The sequence below is a fragment of the Anopheles cruzii genome, chromosome 3 (genome assembly GCF_943734635.1).
Source record: "Anopheles cruzii chromosome 3, idAnoCruzAS_RS32_06, whole genome shotgun sequence".
Taxonomy (NCBI): Eukaryota; Metazoa; Arthropoda; class Insecta; order Diptera; family Culicidae; genus Anopheles; species Anopheles cruzii.
The window spans coordinates 82,932,727-82,945,596 of NC_069145.1; the positions used below are offsets into that span (position 1 = coordinate 82,932,727).

Below are 12,870 nucleotides of genomic sequence, written 5' to 3' on the forward strand. Positions count from 1 at the left end.
CCCACGCCATCGGCTCGGAATGTTTCGGAGATTTCTCTGAACGGCTCCGATGGAGACGTGGAAGAATTCTTCCCCACACACACACACACACGCGCAAAACGATCACCACTCCACATGTGGGCCCGTCAACCCTTGCGAGCCGACGGAACGCGCCGGTAAAGTGTACATTCCGGATTGCCGGATTATCACCCGGATTACAGCCGTTTCGGTAACGGCCGGAGCCGGAAGTGGACCTTCCTCGAGGGGACTCCGAGTGTTGGAGGCTCGACAATGGGGACCGAAGATGCGTTCTGGTTATTTATTTCTGTTTCTTTTTCTATCTCTCTCTTACACACGTCGTATATTACGAAATTGGGTAAAAGTAGTCAAGCACCGGAACAGCAAACCATACGTGATCGGCAGCTTACCGTGGCTCGAAACCGGGCATCTCTTCATTTCATTCCCCGCACAGCTTCTTTGATGTCCACCCGAGCCGTAAGTTTGTGGCCTTCCGCGGCGCAGTACGGTAACGGAGGTGATTATTACACTCCCAGATGGCCAGATGGCACTCATAATTGCTGCTCCATTTGTGTCGCTTCACCACAAAACCCCCTGCTAATGTGCGGAATGCAATCGCGCGCTCACCACCGACCGGAAGACCGCTTTCGGGTAAAGCTTTCGTCAAGATTTCTGTGGCCAGCACGAGGGGCTAAGGCTAAGCTAAGCCGCCGGATAAATTGGTTGGCTGCGGTCGCACGAGCGAACTCCGGACGAAAATTGAGTTCGCGGCTTGCGAATAATGGGTTTTCGCTAGTTCAAGGTTTTGTGGCCACGGCAAACACGGTCTGCGTTCCCTCTGCCTCCCCGCCATCGAAAGCGGCACGGTGTGGTGTAAATTCCTTGCTACTTTGTGTAAATGAGCATAACTTGGCAAATCAATCCACCGCTCCGGCGCCAACCGCCGTTGGCCCACGATGGCCCCGCAATTTGTGTACGACTCCGGGAAGCTCTATTTTCTGACCACGAGTGCCAGTGCTAAACCGATTAGCTGGCAGCGCTGCTGAATGTGTTGTTGCCCCACGGAACCATCGCTAGAATAGAGGACGATACGCTTTTATAGCGCCACCGCCGGGGGATGATGTTTTCGAATAGATTTCACATTTTCACCGACACGGGCACGGCTATGATACTAATAACCAGTTCGTTAGTTCGGTCACTGAATACCGGACGGGACGCACCGTCGTGTCGCTTCTGGCAATGGTCGCTTCGCTGCTGCCGGATGAGATCCGCGTCGAGATGCGAGTCCGCGTCGGGTGCGTGTGGTCCACTCGACCAACGCAGAGCGCCATTCCGGACGTTAGACTCCCTCAGCGCCGAGACTCTTAACTAGGTTCTAATGCGCTGCTGCACGGGATGCTGCAATTATGGTGCTACATCAGCCGTGTTTCGCCATTTCTCTTCGTTTGATCTGCGAAGCGTAGCGAACACGGTTCTACCGAACCGTTTGGTAAATGATCGTTTTTCACTCGCCGGAAGCGGCGAATGGACGCTAAGGAGCAGAAGTTGTACCACGAATCTGCTGCCCACACCCGTCAATCAATGGTTCGCGATGGACAAGCCTCACGTCGGAGTTCTCGTTACTGCCTGTTACTGGGTTGATGCATTTGTGTACTTCACCAAAGCACATTGAACACCACTTTCAGGTAATTTGCAAAACGCATGTGTAAACGGACGCCTGTTTAATGGATCTCTCATATGAAATCTAATACTATTTTAGTGAAAATTTTATAAAAATACAGCTATGCTAAAGCAACAGTATTATAATCGAGTATATCGAGGCCTTCTTCAACTGCGTTGCTAAGCATTACCAGAATAAATAATAAATGAAATAAGTTCGCTACTTCAATGGTCAATCTAAGTAACCGTTACTTAACTACATCACAGAACGATGGAAGAGAACATTGCTTGGCAAGCAGAATGCAGTGCCTCAAAATGTGCTTCATTTCAGATCAACGACAGAAGTAGAATACTAAAAAAAAAACCGCGACCAAAATGTAAAAATGACCCCAATAATCGGGTAAGTAGAGCAAACATCATGTTTCGCCACGCTACAAACGGCCACTTCGAAAGCGATGATGATATAATTTGGCAACGTTTCGGTACTTCCTCTTCCGTTTTTCTTTTTTCGGTCCCACTTTTTATTTATTACCAGACGCAACCGGCTTGCCAATCCATCACTGTCACCGGTTGGACATCCCGGCAACAAGCCCGGGCGTAATGGCCGGGCGGTAACTCTGGCATCAGGCTCTGCATGGACGGAACGTGCGCTTTGCTGATTGTGGATTTTGCTTGTTTCCGTTCCAAATGTTTTGCGGATGCAAAGGAGACCCAGAAAAGGGCCAGCCGCCGAGGTCCTTCTAACGACCACTGCCGGCCATGTTTTGTTGTTGGTGCTTCTTTCGGGCAGCCACTAAACGGGTTTCACATTAGTTTTGCGCTCGCCCCAAACCGGCACCAATTTGTAATTCGTTTTGAAAGGCTGTCAACTGGCCAGGGCTCTAGTTAGTGTGAGATGTCGTTGAAAGTACACAGCACAGCAAGTGGATTAATGCTGTGCGAATGTTACTACGGCATCGCCATGGCAGGGAACTGTCCGTGAGTTCTTTGTCCGGACGATTTGGCTCCATATTTTCCAGCGGCTTAAAAAGTAATCTACTAAATTTAATCAAAGCGAACACAACGCTGCGCAGTAAACCGCTTCACGTTCTGTGTCACTCGTTTATAATTCGATTTGGCCACGGATCCGAAAGACGGAACCCTACCAACACCGCTCGGTGGCCGGGTTAAACACGCGGCTTAACGCGACGCGGGGGCTTCCGGACGTAAGCAAACTCTAACGCACACTGAACCGGAAAAGTTTGTCGGCCAGTCCGTGGCGCCCAAATCAGGGGTCCTGACTCGCACTAATTGATTGATGGCACCAGCACCAGCACACAGTGACCCGGCCACTCGGGATATCACTCATCCGGTTCACTGGGGCCCCTCCCCCAGCAGAAGCGCCCACTTTTAGGCCGGATTTAGCAAATGTCACAGCGAAGACACCTTCGGTCGGACAAAACTTGGAAACTGGCACAACGTGCGCCATTTCTCGCACGACCATAATCAATCATCATTATGTTTGCCCGGCAACCGGCGCAACATTATTGGTTTATAAATCCATCAGCAAACACAGACCCCGGGGACCGGGGACGCCGAGCAAACCGAGCGGGAAGTCATCAGGACACTTGGCGAACTTGGCACTTACCACCGGCGCTAAGTGTTTCCCGTACGGGGTGACCAAAAGGATGATTGTTTGCATGGTTTGCTGTCTGGCGGAATTAAAAAGAGCATATGTACGCTGACGATGGCCACCTAACTTGCCGGCCGTTTGTGTTTGTGTAACACCGACCGGGCAGGAACACGAAAAAGTTCGCTCACTCTATTTAATAGATTGTTCGTGAGTTGTTTTTAGCTTCAAGCTTCCGCTCGCAAGTTACTTTTTGTGCTCAAACCCGCCATTCTTTGTCGTCCATCCAGAGGTCAATCTAGCCTCGGGCGCGAGTAAACTTTCCATCCTGCGCTCTGTGTGTGTGCCGTGCGGTGTCCATTTTCCAGTCTCTCGCCACCCGAAAAGCAAACCTAATGTGTTCTCCGCTCAACCCAGGCCCGGACATTATCGTCATATCCACTCCATCCAGGGCGCACTCACCACATAATTCACCGGGCCTCCCGATGACCGGTACGGCATGGTCATGCTCCGGTTCCGGGTGGGCAATGATTTTCAATGTGGTCGCCGCCCGATCGTCGGGGCCAGATAACGAATGAGCTGGAAATGATTGTTTGATTTATGATTTTGACATGAACACCAACCTGTGGGGGGAAACACGATAGGGAACATAATTTAATTACAGCACGCCGGGGGCATTACTTGGTGCCACCCGGCCATCGCGGGCACCGGGCGCTCCGGTGATTGACGATCCCTGCTGAGCGTGTTCCTCGCCGATGTGTGCCCACGCGCGTCGGTCACCATAATGACGAATGAAAGGATTTTTCGGTGTGTGTGTGTGTGTTTGCGATGAGGTTCCGAGGCAAGTCCAGCCGGTTCGTTTGGCGTCACTCACGGGGACGACCGTCCAGGCTGAACCCGTGGTCGGATCGAATCGATTTCTTCTCTCCGGAGCATGACGGTTCCCGGATTGGATCCTGCGCGATGTCCTCATTTCATGGCTCATCAACCGGAAATCGCTCCGGGAAAAGTGGACAGCCCTGAACTCCCCGACTCGGATGCTCATTTGTGGATGCACCTCTAATGGCAGCTGTTGACCGAATCGGGGTTTGACAGATGATGACCGCATACCCCGGGCACCGGATATTGACGCTGGAAATGCAATCTAACCAGTGCCGTGTCCGGTACCGGGAAAGCAGCTACGTGGAAATCAAAAGCACTCCCTTCAGACAGCTCATTTATGTACACTGGGGGACTGGTTCCGACGCTAAAGAGAGCCGTGGCCGGTGTCAGGTGTTCTGGCCCCTTCCAAAGTGTCTTCGACGAACGCGACAAAAAGCTACCCACGGGCGAAAAGACGAAGCCGAGGAAAACCTAGTTTCCTGACGAAACGTTAAAACTCATTAAACTTTCATCAACCGCGCTGGCTTCCTGGGGGGAGGCAAGTTTTTCTTTTAATTCTTCTTGCCACGGCGACACAGACACGGTGGACACGGTGAGGCTGAAAAGTGGACTTTTAAATACTTTCAGCCACGCTCTTTACGGCCGTTTTCATGGCTCCGGCTTCCGGGTCGTCTTTAAATCAATTCTGTCACACCGGCACCACCACCACTAATGGGCTGCCAGGTTATAAACGGTTTCGTGTGCCCTTCGATGACATCTCAATCGCGGTGTACAAACTTCGCTAGAAGGGAGTCGGAGAGGGCGTTAAAAATTCAATCACGCATCAGGTAAATGGCACATAACTTCACCCGAAAGCGCGTACCGTATCAGGCAAATGGGCCCATACCGGGCGATAAGATTACCAGCACCGGCAACAGACCCTTAACGACATGCCCACGAAAAGTTAACCAACCGCCCACGGGCCGGGTCCCGGCCGGCTAAACCGGCTGGGTCCGGCTACCCGCCAGTCGGTTCGGGGAAAACGAGAACGGAAGGGACAAAAATTAAAACCCACAGCAACGGGCGTGATCGGTTTCGTCATGCATACCGCCAGCCAGGCCAACCGTAACCACCAATCTCTGGTAAATCAAAGGCACCGTAAGGCGGCCCCCCAGAAGCCGGGTCTCCGTGACCCGTGATTCTTTCGCACAAATACATCCCACTCTCTCGGTCGGCGGCACAGTGAAAGAAGTTCAAGAAGCCCAGCGACCCGCATATCTCTTCGGCCCGGCGCCGTCGGATCTCCGATGGTCGATGGCCCGATGGCCGATAAATCCCAAACTCCCAAGGTGGTTAGTGCGGCACGTCCTCGGCGTCTCTTGTCGAGCCGCCGGCCTGGGGCTCGGGCTCGATTCTTTCGTTTGCGATCCGGAACCCGGATTATGCGGGTACTTTAATTAGTAATCCGGTCGCCCTAGGGTCGGTCCAACCCCCCCGGGGCCCGGGGTGAGTGAGTAATCCTCTGTACGAGCCTCCGCGAATCCCTTTTCGGAGGGTGGTGGTTGTGGTTCGTGGGACCAAAGGACCACACGGGGTCCTTTGGGGTCCATCAAACTGGCAGCGAACGTTGACCGTAATCGATTCTCGATGGAAACGTCGAGCCGTCGAGCTATTCCTCGAGGTCCTTCGCGCGAGGTGTCGCGCTTGCGACGCGGGCCCTTCCGGCGCACCGCGGATCCAATGAATAATTCCGACCTCGTTCGGGGTGGTGAGTTATAATTTTCTTACGAATGATGTAATTAGAAGAGCTTCGTTAACGATGTTTAACTTGTTGAGTTGCCACGCCCAACCGGCAGAAGGGCCGTTTGATGTAGCCGTGCCACGGCGCGGAAGTGAACTCAGTCGGCATGTTTTATTTGCATAATTAAGAAGCGAGCGTGTCGTGGCCCCGTGCGCGAGCTGCTCGTTCGCTGGTGGAATATTAATTTACTCAAATATGAACCGCCGAGCTTGGGCGGAGCTTGGGCGGATCGTCTTAGAAACAGCGGCAGAAACTGAAACGGTAATAAAATCCGTCAACAAATGAGTCGGCAATCGGTGCGACCCAAAAGTCTACCGTCAATCATCTGCAAATGCTGAGACGCTTCGGTCGCACAGCGTATCAACTCCAATCGGTGAGCTACTGAGGCCCGGAAATGAATGTGGCTCGGTGGCCCCCAAAAAACCCGAAGTCGCAAATTGAAATTATCCCGTCGTAGATAAATCACCCTCATCAATTAGATGAAGCCCCGAAGCGGCAGCATCACCTACGTCGTCCGTCCGTCCGGCAACCAACGATGTGAGCTGTCAGTGATGGCCCTCTTCTCGCCCAGTTTGACCTCATTATGCTGCGGAACCGTTTGCAACGCATGTGGCCCGGGAGCTCCCGTTCCGGAGTTGCCGGAAAGTGGCGAGCAGCTTCGAAAACCTGCTATCGCACAGCGGAAGGACATCGATCGTGCACTTTGGGCACGGCCTCGGCCATGCTGTCTGCTTGCGTCAGCAAGGCACGCTGCAACGCTGAACCGGAACATTCCATATTGTTTGCTTGCATGAGCTTCGCTCCACGTCGACCCCTTTCTCTCTGTGTACGCGTGTGTTTGTGTGCATGTGAATCCGATTGCTTGTGGGCGACGGAGTGCCCACGATCTCGGACATGGGCGAAGATTGCCCAGAATGAATCCCGACCGGGTTGGCCATCGTTGTCTTCGCTTGCTCACCGCCAAAGAAGACGCCTTCAGTTCGCCTCCATTCGCAGCCATTTTTTCTCATTTCGCCCCCCGCCCGGACCGGACCGGAAGTGGAAAGATCGTGATCAAAAAGCGTCCCGGCAACCCCGGCGGGGGGAGCATATTTTTGCAATCTTCTGCTCAAAACCCACCCGGAAGGACGATGGTTTTGTTTTATTCACTCCACTCCACGCGCACTTTCTCCGAGGGCCATTTCACCCCACCGCGGGCGTTCCGAGCGAACGAACGAAACAACAACAACAGGAAAAGGCAGCGCAAGACAAGAGAACGACAGCGAAACCGAGGCAGCGCCAGTCGAGGCAGCGCAACTCAATGGGCAACCCAATTTTCTGCACCAAAAACTCCGACCAAGTGCATGCTGCAACAAATTGATGCCATTTTTTATTTAATTAATTCCACTTAGTGCTTGTTTATTGCACAAAACTGTCGTCAACCTGGAGTGGACCAAGGGGCGCCCCGCCCCGGCAGCTTAAGAATATTACATTTTTCCACCACTTTTATGCGCACCCTGCGTGTCTGCTGTTTTCCCCACTTCACATGACGCCAAACAAAGGGGTGGAAAGAACGGCCACAGCGAAGCCTCATGTCTTAATCCGACCTGTCGGACCCGTCTGGTCGCCGGAGTTTATTTTGAGAAAGCTTTTTTTCCGCCTCCATCGTTGCAAGCGGAAGGGCGAATGCGGAAGCTTGGTGGAAACAATGTTTATTGCTTTATTTTGTTCCCTATTCGGATCCCCAGTGCAAGTCGTATCGTCGCCCCGAGTGCTGCAATAACGCGATTTGATCAAAATGCTCCGAAATTAATCTCAAGTACTCCCAATTTCTTTCACAATGGCGGAGAGTCGGATAGAGTCAGACGCGGACCAATCGGATTCTTGTGGCCCGATAAACACATGGTTCCAGCGCTGCATGTCCCACTTTCGCCGAATGGCGTTAATGCGTGTCGCCCACAACCCGGTCACCGGTTTAAGGGGTCCTGTTTTGAAAGTTCCTAATCACCCTTCCCGGCAGACGCGCCACGCGCCGCGGGGTTGTTTTAATGGAGCGCTCGTAAAACAAAATATTATTCCATCCCGGAATCAATTAGCCGTCAGACCCGTCCGTTCGTCCGCCGGCCCGCCTGGGAGAGTGCTTTTATCCTCGCCACCCACGGCCATTCTATCAGCGAACCATTTTCAATAATTGGGTTAACCTCCCACCGACGGCATGGCAAAACATAAAAATGGACGAATAAAATCGCTCCTCCCGCCCCCGGCCGGATCGGAGGTCAGGAATGGTTTTTTATGACACTGCCAGGAGCCGCAGAGGAGCAGCCTGTTATCAGCCATTCCGGCTCCGTTAAGGCAGGGTGGCGCCCTTTGTATTGGATCGGACACAAAAACAAAACCCGGAAAAATACACCGCCACCATTTGCAACCCGGCGGGGCCAACAGGCGGCCACCGTGGCTTTCCTTGGCTTCGGTTTAGAAAGACGCTCCATGGCTATCTAATTTCTGTCGCCTGCGTTCCGCCGTTGACGGTTTTATCGCCAGTTCGCACATTTTATTACCGCCCATCACGGTGCGACCGGTCGAAACCCTGGGGCACTGATAGCGCGCGGAACATTCATTAGGATGCCATTTGGCCGCGGCCGTGGGGTTCGCGGTTGCCGCGATCCCATTCCGCCCGTCAAATGCGTTCTCAATACTTGGGTTGCTATTAATTTATGTGCCGCCCGATGGAGGCGCCTGGTGCCCGGTGATGGTTGACGCCGTTAACTGCTTTTAGTGCCGCCGTAAGACTCGGGGGATCGCAAAGTGAATTGGTTGCCAGATCGGAAAATAATAAACGTAATTTGTTCGTCCATCATGAATCGTGGAGGGCAGCATATTGCAAGCAGCTGATTAAGGAATGGTCTACAAAACAAACGGTGCCCGAAATTCGGTCACCCGCAAACTGTGTGTGCCGTGTCCGCACTGAAAACATACACTTTCAACATCCCGTCCTCTCGGTCACGCTCAGCTGGATCGGACCGAATGGCGTGCAGAGGGCTCGTGTTTAATTCAATTATACATCCATTTTAGCACGGGCCAGGGGTTGTGCTAGTAAAAATAAACTGGCCACCGCCAAACCGACAAAAAAACCCAAACGGAAGCCGTCACAGTCGACGCTGTTGACGCACCGATGCATTCCGCCGGCAACTGGTGCGTTATGAATTGGATGAAACCACGGGCGGCGTGTGACATCGTTTGTGAGCATCCGCAAACACAAATCAGCTCAGCCCTCAGATGAAGGTGGACAGTTTTAAAACTCATTTCTATCACCGCTAAACGCCTGCGTTCACCGCACATCACCACCGGTGTCACAGACAGCCGCTGACTGCTTCCAGCGGGCTATTTATTCAAACAAAATGGAACCGTTCTTTTTTGTGTCTCCTTTCCAGCAACATCAGCGTACGGTGCACCTGGACCTGGACAGGTGAACACACTGCGAGCAGATCGAGCAATACCGGCCGGCAGAAAAAACGAAACCTAATTTGATTCGGGTCCGGTCCTCTCTCTCTCTCTATCTTGTTTTCGCGCACTGCAGCACTGGGATGCAGATGCCGTCACGATCGGTGGAGTCATATTTGACTGAATAATAAATTTCATTCCATTTGCCGCTGCCGCACGGACCGCACCCTACAAAGTATGCTACGGCGTCGCGCAATCATCACTCGCCCGACACGACCAATCGATCGATCAGTGGTAGTGTGCTGCGGCTTCCTTCGGCGAAACCGACAGGTAGCCGTGCTGTTTGAATTATGTTAGTCTGGCGCATTGCACTCAGGGTAAGGTTGAGTGGAGTACTTTGGCGTGCATCGTTATTTGCATCCCTCCAGTCGCCAACGAGTGGCGGGTTTTACGGTGTGTACAATCACACGAATCTCCCAATTGAAAGCTCGTCGTCGTTCATTGAGATGGTTTCGTCTCCGTACATTGTTGATAGATTCTTCAGCGTATTTTTGAAATAAATTCCAAGTCTTATGCAATCGGCCGCAAACTGTGTCCCTGACTCGCGGAAGGAGCCATGCAACTATCGTACACTCACCGTGTCCTTGCTGTTTATTGAGTTTCCAAACTTTAGTCAATCCACCGCATCCACGCGAAAACTGAACCAAAAGCGAAAGGAAATGAGCAGAAAAGCACTTAAACCGGGCGACTCGGGCGACCGGGTCGCGATGGCGTTTTCCGGCCGTTCGAGAAAAACAGGAAGTGGCCGACTGTCACCGACTGCCTGCATGGCACGGTGCGAGCCCTCCGCGGGCGGAAGCGGAAACTGCAGCAAATTGCAAACCAAACAGGAATTGCTGCAATATAAATTGAAAAGTTTGTTTTCACATTCCCCTTTCACGGCGCCCCGGGTGCCCCCCGGGTGGCGTTTAAAAGAATGATCAATTCGATGGGAACCGGGAACACGTGCCATATTTAAATGTGACTCTACTGCCCAATCCAACGGTGTCGCGCTAAACAAACACGCCGGCGATGGCCGGCTGGCACAATATGCACGGCGGGGTTTTATGGCTAAACTTTTTGCTGTCATCCCTCCGTGATAAAGGTCACCGATTACCGTTGGATTTGATTTGCATCTACTCGGTTCGATTGTGTGCCATGTTCGATTAGTCCGATCTGCTAGGTCATTATTCCTTCGCCCAGTCCGTTACAGGTCGTAAATATTTCCAAATTGGACACATCGTTAACGTTAGCCTCGGATGTTTAAAGTAGATAGGGTCCAGCTTTTTTCTGCGTTAAAATTATGTTTAGATTGAAGCGTATCGCTTTTTTGTGGTGATTCAAATTTATGCACCCATGAAAAAGGACACAGGCACACAAAGGTTGAAGCGCCCGCCACATGGCCAGCCAGCTTTGTCCGCGTCCGCGTATCATCACGCGGGCGCATCAGTTATTGTTGGCGGATGAATTTATTTATGACCAACATCAGCCAAATCAATTGGAAAACTGGAAAATACGGTCCCCGGCGAAATGGCGCTCTGTGTTTTTGCATTTCCGATTGATGTGGAAATTTGAAATGACAACCAAAAGTCGGCGGGAAAAAACAAAACCGGACAGCTCCGAATTACGCGCGAAACGCCACAATGTTTTCGGTGTGGCGAAAGCAAAAAGTAAGGCACCTAGCAAAGGGGACGAGACTTTTTTCGCCCCACTTGCACGGCGATTCAATCGCGGATAATCCGTTTTCCGATGCAAGGATGCGTTATGCGCAGCGGCGGCCGGCAATCCTGTTTATCGCTCGCCGCTCCGTAGCGCTGTGTGGTGGCAATAATAAAATTTCCAAGAATAAAATATTGACATTTGTCACGGGCGCCGCTTCGCATTGGACGGACGGACGCACGGACAGCGTTAGTTTGATCAACCAAACGAAGAGCATTTCCGGAACCCGGGCCCGCGTTGCTGAATTCATCCGAAACGGAAAGGAAAGCGTGCGTTTTTCCACGAAACCCGCAAATGGCGTTTGCTGGCGAGCTTGAATCATTAAAAATGGAAACTCACCGGGCCAAACAAAGGCGAAATCAAATAATTCAGTACATTTTACTGGCCCCCGGTAGTGCCCGAGGATCCTGTTTTGTTTTTTGATGAACATTTTTATCGAATAGCGTAGACTGGCATTAAAATTCGTGTACTTTATTGAAATACCGTAACTTTGATAAGGGCAGAGTTTTGGCTTCTTTTTTGCCCATCTCACAAGCTCATATTTCGCTGCCCGTTCGAGATATTTTGATCGGGAGCAAGAACCCGGACAATGATACCGATTTGTGAAGCGTTTTTGTTCCCGGGAAACTCGCCACACAGTTTGACAGTGTCTGCCTGTCTGCCACAATGGTCAAATCTTGCCCACGGAAGTTCGACAAATTGAAATGTTACGATAACGTTTGCTTTTCTTCGGCTAAGTCCTTCGGTGAATGAGCGTCCGCGAACTGCACCTCGGTGTCATGCCCCGCCCGGGGGTGGTCAATCTCAGTGGATAGTGGAGTGGTTCACTCGTTGGAAGATTAGTTTCCGGCAGGTAGTTTCGCAGTCTGCGAACACCGAACCCATCAACGACTTTGCGAAGCTGTTCGAGTTCGCTTTTACAACTTTGCAATCGGGAGAAACTCTGTAAGAAGCTCTGTTCCATGGTCTGTCGTCCATTTCCATTTTCCCACCCCCCATTCCCTGAGTGGCGGCTAAAAGTGTCACAAAGCATAAGACAACTGAAATGGAGAAAAACGGAAGAAAATGCATCGATTGGTGAAAATCGGAACGGATTTGGGGTGCACGGAAAAGCGAAACCGAGCGGACGCCACGGGAAAGCTGAGAAATCGTGGCACTAGAAAATGGATTTTAAATTGTTTCAAATTGTGCTTCGCTCTCGCTATCGGAACAATCGTAGTTTGTCCTCGGTTTCTGGGTTCCGCTTCCGGTCCCAAATGTCGCCGGAACGCTTCGTCCTCGCCTTCCGTCCCAGCCGCAAAAGTCAGACTGGCGGCGCAACCGTGATGGTCGGTGTCCGTGTCCGTGTGTTTGGACATGCAATTTGTGCGCCCGGTCAGACCCGGCTGGCCGGAAAACGTCGAAATGGATCGGATTCCCGTGGTCCATCGGTCGAGCGGCAGACAGTTTGTGGGTTTTTTTCTGTCCGGCTCCAACTATGTGCTTCCAATCCTAAAGTTCCTTGCCGTGCCGAGGCCCTTTTGGGGCCGATCGGAATCACATTTTCCATTCAGTGCCCGGCGACATTCTGGTGCTTACGCTGGGTCGAAAGGAAGCGCAAAGAAAATCGTAATTTATCGGTCTCGTTTTCCATTAGTGGTCACGCGGGTTTGCACGACGCGGGTAACGAGCTCGCCGGCGATCCATTTCGACTCACATATGCACGACATCCGGAGCAGCCAGGAAAAAGGATAATCAAACCACAAGGGGAAAACGGAACGAGTCG

General features: G+C 52.0%; 1 protein-coding gene across 1 annotated transcript in view; it reads left to right on the forward strand.

Annotated features, from left to right (window-relative positions):
- The window catches only part of LOC128274670 (neural-cadherin-like), a 105,235-nt gene that overhangs the window by 43,122 nt on the left and 49,243 nt on the right, over positions 1–12,870 (forward strand). The gene's annotated exons all lie outside the window — the stretch shown is intronic.